Consider the following 6,000-nt stretch of genomic DNA (forward strand, 5'->3'; position numbering starts at 1 on the left):
AGAAAGTCCAAGCTTTTCTACAATGCTTGACTAAGAGTTGTAAAGGGTGATGTGATTCATGGTTCAACAATATTTTGCCAAAGTTGTGATTCTCTTTCGATTTTTTTTGAAAGCCTAACACAACTCTTGCTTGTGTTGTAGGAAAATTTTACACAACAAAGGATATGTATCGTAGAAATATGTAACACAACACTTGTATAAGTTGAAGGACTATCTTAGACAACCTAGGATGTGTATTGTAGAAATATGTAACAACTCTTATTACTATTATGAATAAGATTTGCACAACTCTTATTACTATTATGAATAAGATTTGCACGACACTTGTTAGAGTTGTAGAACTATATTGGGCAGCACCTAGTTATGTTGTAAAGACATTCTTTCACCACCTCTAGTTTGTGTAGTTGAAATATGGAACACAACTCTTATTAGAAGTTGTATTCATAAAACTATTTTGAAAAGAAAAAAATTATAGCTGAAACCGAATTGCCGAAAGTATTTCACATTCACATTAACCTGCCAGTGTAACAAATTTACATTCATTCAAGTTATCCTGCCACTCCAATTACATTACTTAGCTAACTTTATCCAACCACTCCAATTACATTACTTAGCTAACTTCAAATCACCTTGTTCCGATTACATTACTTAGCTAACTTCAAATCACCTTGTTCGAAAGTGTTGCGCAACAAAAGAAAAGAAAATGACAGATTTTTTTTACATGACTAAAAATATCATATAAATCGTAAAACACAGATGTTGGCCTCCCATACAAATACGACAGTAGCATACACATTCCAATATGGTGGTCTAGGTTACATTGCTAAATGAAAATGATCTCCTTTTGTTGCGCGCTCTCTTCTTGGTTAACCAAACAACGATTATGAGAAACATAGTGGTAGATGATACCGTAGAGGCACTGGTTCAAACGTGAAGTGTCGTAGACCACTTAACCAAAATACAATACGGGATCGATGGATACCAAGTCATCCACAATTGTCATCATAATTTGTAACTTCTTGATACCATATCCAACTACGACAAGTTTGGTTGCGATAGAAATAGGAGAGAAACACAAGTACATTAAGAGGAAGGTAAGATGTTTTGACAGAATCAGTTATTTAAGAGAAGATACTTACACATGACATCTACCATCACTTGTTCAACCATATCATATTTCTCATCAGGGGTAAGAAAATGATCTAACGAGTCGAGCTTCTATGAGAGTATCTCCTTCCCTGGTCCACAAAGTGTTGCAACCATTGCCAAAGGATTCTGAAGGTACCGACCAAGCGCAACAACACGCCTGACGATCCCTGCAGACATTAAAGAAAGCAGAGTCAAACTCATCAAGCACCTGAATCAAAAGTGGGAAACAGAACTCACCTGGCTGCCCTGGTAGCTGGTCAGACAAAATCCGTGAGTTCTCATAAAGACGGGGCAAGGATTCGTCCCCATAAACAACATTTAAATCCTCCATCTCTTGACCAATTTCTCTAGGGTATTCCTAAACCATCTTAAAAATGATCTACAAACGATGATAGACAATCTCGTGTTAAAAATATAAAAAAATAGAGCAAATAATCACCAGAAAAAGCTGGCAGCCTAATTTATGTTTCACCAGGCCCCTTACATCCAAAAACTCCAAGATAATAAGGAAAGAAGTATTCAACTACTTAGGAAACTCCCTAGAGAAACCACCTAAATGTACTCCTTCCACGCAAGTAAGCACCCCTAGCTTAAGTTTTAGTTATTTCATGAAAGCTGATGAAAGTTGTCTATGAACAATGAAGAAATAAAATGTAAGCATTTCTTTAAAAGGGGTAGACCATGAATTAAACATACAGCAAGAACAAGTTAGACATCTGCACCTCGAAAATATCCTCTTTCAGATTCGTACAAGAAAATGCAACAGCTCCTAGAACCACAACATGTGGTTGATGATCGGTCGTGAACTTAAGAACACGTTGTTGATCATTTTTCTTCCGTTGCTGGCCAGAAACACTCTGAGACCGAAGGCTAAGTGAACCTGCATACAATACATCCAGTACCTCACCTGATGAACCCAACATCACAAAAGTGGTTGCTGGCTTTCGAGGTCCCCAACAACAAGCCAAAACTCTTGGTGCCGCTTCATCATCTGGACCAATATCAGCTTCCTTCCGTTGATAAGGTGCCACAGAAACCTTACCCACAAGTGCTTCTCGTACTCCATAATAAGCCAGTTATTTGCCCTAGCATTTAATACAGACCGAGCTTCCTTTTCCATCATAGGAAAAACTTGCTTAAACGTGTCTTCCAATATCATTTTGCGTTGTTCATTCCAGAGTTTAGCAGGCTTGCTTACCCCCTCACTGAGATAATTTTCATTGCATTCACCTAGTAACTTATTAAGATCTTCCACACAGATTGCAAGATTTTAACTGGGAAATTCCATAATGCAAGTCCCAATTCAACACAAAAACAAATGCAATTGCATAAACAGAATAAAAGTCAGACACAGGAACAATGAGAAGACTCACCATAGGTTCATCGTAAAACAATTACCAGCAGCACCAACTCAAATCTCAGTAACACCACCAGATCCATGTCTTCTTCTGCATGTTCTTCTCAGCATCAATCAGACCATCATCTTCTTAGATACCCACCAGAACTAACAATCTCAGATCCTTTCTGAAATTGGACCTTGCTCAATCTCTCCACAACTCGCTGTAAAAACGAATCCACCATAACCCAAAATTCCAGTCATCCATCCAATTTAACAGCAGAAACAATCCTTTCTTTGTTCAACAGATTTCTTCTCAATCTGGTTCTCATCAGAAGGGGTTATCCTGGCATCACTGGCTTCAGAAAACTCAAAATTGAGCTAAACCCTTTTACTGGATGCAACTCAAAACCCGAATCCAGTCTGGGTTTTGAATGAATCTAATCAAAACATAAGAAGAAAAAAATCGTTTCATTAAAGATCTAATCAAAATAGAACTAGAATAACGATTAAAAGATCAAAACAAGCATGAAACAATAATGGAGTGAAGAGATGGATCCGAAAGACTTACCAAAAGGGGTTTTGTGTAACGATTACAGCATCAGTTTCATTCATCCACCAGAACACAACCTTCACGCATTTTTCTTCAGAGATTTTGATTTTGAAATCTAGGGTTTTTTTTTTCAGCTCAACATTGAGATTTTGGGGTTTTTATTTTTGTTTTGAATTCTAGGGTTCGAAATCTACAACGTCCGGAAGTTTTTTAAATAGAATGTGAGCGAGAAAGAGATTCGGTGGTGGTATTTTGGGTTTCTTTGAGTTAGGGTTTTCTCTTGTAAGAGGGAAGATGAGAGAAAGAGTAAGGGAGGCAGAAGAGATTCGATAAAGTAACAAAAGTGAGAAAAAAAATATTTGATCGTTTTGTATAAAAGGATTTGGACGGTAAAGATTTGAAAATACCACTATCATACGGATTATGTAAAATCTGTGGACGGTAAAGATTTGATTTCACAATATCATACGGATCAAGGAAAGTGTGTTTTCTTTGTGCTTTCTATTTGTGTTTTTCTGCTTTCTCTTTGTGCTTGTTTGAATTTCAACTAGTCACACGGGTCATAAAGTAGCTTTAGTTCACAGTGGTAAACTCGGGTTACAAATTTAACAGGATACATCATCGAAATCGATAAATATGAATCTCAATGTCAGTTCGAACTTCAAATATGGTATAACAGTATACAAACTATGAACCAAGAAGTTCTGGCTGGGTTCCGACTTCAAACTTAGCAGGACGCATCATCGAAATCGATAAATATGAAGCTCAGTGTCGATTCGAACTTCAAATGTGGTACAAAGGCATACAAATTATGAACCATGAAGCTCAGGGTGGGTTTTGACTTCAAACTTAGCATGATACATCATCGAAATAGATAAACACGAAGCTCAGTGTCATTTCGAACTTCAAATACGGTATAACGGTATATAAATTATGAACCAAGAAGATCCAGATGGGTTATGACTTCAAACTTAGCAGGATACATCATCGAAATCGATAAATCTGAAGCGCAGTGTCGACTCGAACTCCAAACGTGGTACAACAACATACAAACTCTGCATATTGTATGCATACCAGGCTCCGAGATCGAAACTTGGCCGCGAGTTGACTACTCTAAGTCAAAAACTGGTAAGAACGACGAATTCATCCATTTACAGGTAAGATTCCTTTGGAATATTCTACGAAACCTTAAACAAACCCTATTTTTGCTTATTATATGCAAACCAGGCTCCGAGATCCAACCTGGCCGCGAGTTGACTACTTTAAGTCAAAAACTTGATAAGAACGATGAATCCATCCATTTACAGGTAAGATTCCTTCGGAATATTCTACTAAACCTTAAACAAATCATATTTCTGCATATTGTATGCATACCAGGCTCCGAGATCGAAACCTGGCCGGGATTAGACTACTATAAGACAGAAACTTGGTAAGAACACGAATCCATCCATTTACAGGTAAGATTCCTTCGGAATATTCTAGGAAACCTTAAACAAGTCCTATTTCTGTGTATTGTATGCAAACCAGGCTCCGAGATCGAAACCCGACGAGTTGACTACTCTAAGTCAGAAACTTGGTAAGAACGAATCCATCCATTTACAGGTAAGATTCCTTCGGAATATTCTACGAATCCTTAAACAAACCTATTTCTGCATATTGTATGCATATCAGGCTCCGAGATCGAAACCTGGCCGGAGTGACTACTCTAAGTCAAAACTTGGTAAGAACGACGAATCCATCCATTTACAGGTAGATTCCTTGGAATATTTACGAAACCTTAAACAAACCTTTTCTGCATATTGTATGCAACCAGGCTTCGAGATCGAAACCATGGGAGTGACTACTCTAAGTCAGAAACTTGGTAAGAACGACGAATCCATCCATTTGCAGGTAAGATTCCTTCGGAATATTCTACGAAACCTTAAACAAACCATTTCTGCATATTGTATGCATAAGGCTCCGAGATCGAAACCTGGTTGAGAGTGGACTATCTAAGTCAAAACTTGGTAAGAACGACGAATCCATCCATTTACAGGTAAGATTCCGGAATATTACGAAACCTTAAACAAACCCTATTTCTGCATATTGTATACAAACCAGGATCGAGATCGAAACCTGGCCGCGAGTTGACTACTCTAAGTCAGAAACTTGGTAAGAACGATGAATCCATCCATTTACAGGTAATATTTTTTGGAATATTCGACGAAACCTTAAATAAACTCTATTTCTGCATATTATATGCATACAGGCTCCGAGATCAAAACATGGCGAGAGTGGACTATGTAAGTCAAAACTTGGTAAGAACGACGAATCCATCCATTTACAGGTAAGATTCCTTCGGAATATTCTACGAAACCTTAAAAACCCTATTCTGCATATTGTATGCAAACCAGGCTCCGAGACCGAAACCTGACCGCGAGTTGACTATTATAAGTCAGAAACTTGGTAAGAACGACGAATCCATCTATTTACAGGCAAGATTCCTTCGGAATATTCTACGAAACCTTAAACAACCCTATTTCTGCATATTGTATGCATACCAGGCTCCGAGATCGAAACCTGGTCGGTAGTTGACTGCTTTAAGTCATAAACTTGGTAAGAACTACGAATCCATCAGAATATTCTCTGAAACCTTAAACAAACCTTGATTTGGATATTTCTACCCAATCTCAAAAAGCATAAATTTCTAGAATTTAGTGGGGGGGGGGGGGGGGGGGGTTAGAGAAAATAATTTTTAGCAGAAGTGAGAAAAATTTAGCATAAGTGAGAAAAATTTAGCAGAACCGCAGACCTAAATAAGTTTTAGCAGAAGTGAGAAATTTTTTAGCAAAAGTGAATAAAATTTATCAGAAGTGAGAAAAATTTAGCAGAAGTGTTTATAACTCTACGACAACTCTTGTAAAGGATTGAATAAAATTTATCAGAAGTGAGAAAAATTTAGCAGAAGTGTCAATAATGATGA

The 6,000-nt window shown here is 37.5% G+C and overlaps 1 long non-coding RNA gene across 2 annotated transcripts; it reads right to left on the minus strand.

Moving 5' to 3' along the window:
• Positions 1-486: 486 nt before the first annotated feature.
• Positions 487-3,361, minus strand: LOC113347600. Of its 2 annotated transcripts, XR_003359125.1 has the most exons (5): positions 3,057-3,361; positions 2,523-2,925; positions 1,872-2,423; positions 1,140-1,528; positions 487-1,035 (listed from the first exon to the last, which is right to left on the minus strand). It is a non-coding gene; the product is annotated as an uncharacterized LOC113347600 (long non-coding RNA). The 2 variants fall into 2 exon arrangements; XR_003359124.1 differs by having other exon boundaries at positions 1,140-2,423.
• Positions 3,362-6,000: the final 2,639 nt, after the last annotated feature.

This window comes from Papaver somniferum, chromosome 2 (genome assembly GCF_003573695.1).
Source record: "Papaver somniferum cultivar HN1 chromosome 2, ASM357369v1, whole genome shotgun sequence".
In the NCBI taxonomy this organism is placed as follows: domain Eukaryota; kingdom Viridiplantae; phylum Streptophyta; class Magnoliopsida; order Ranunculales; family Papaveraceae; genus Papaver; species Papaver somniferum.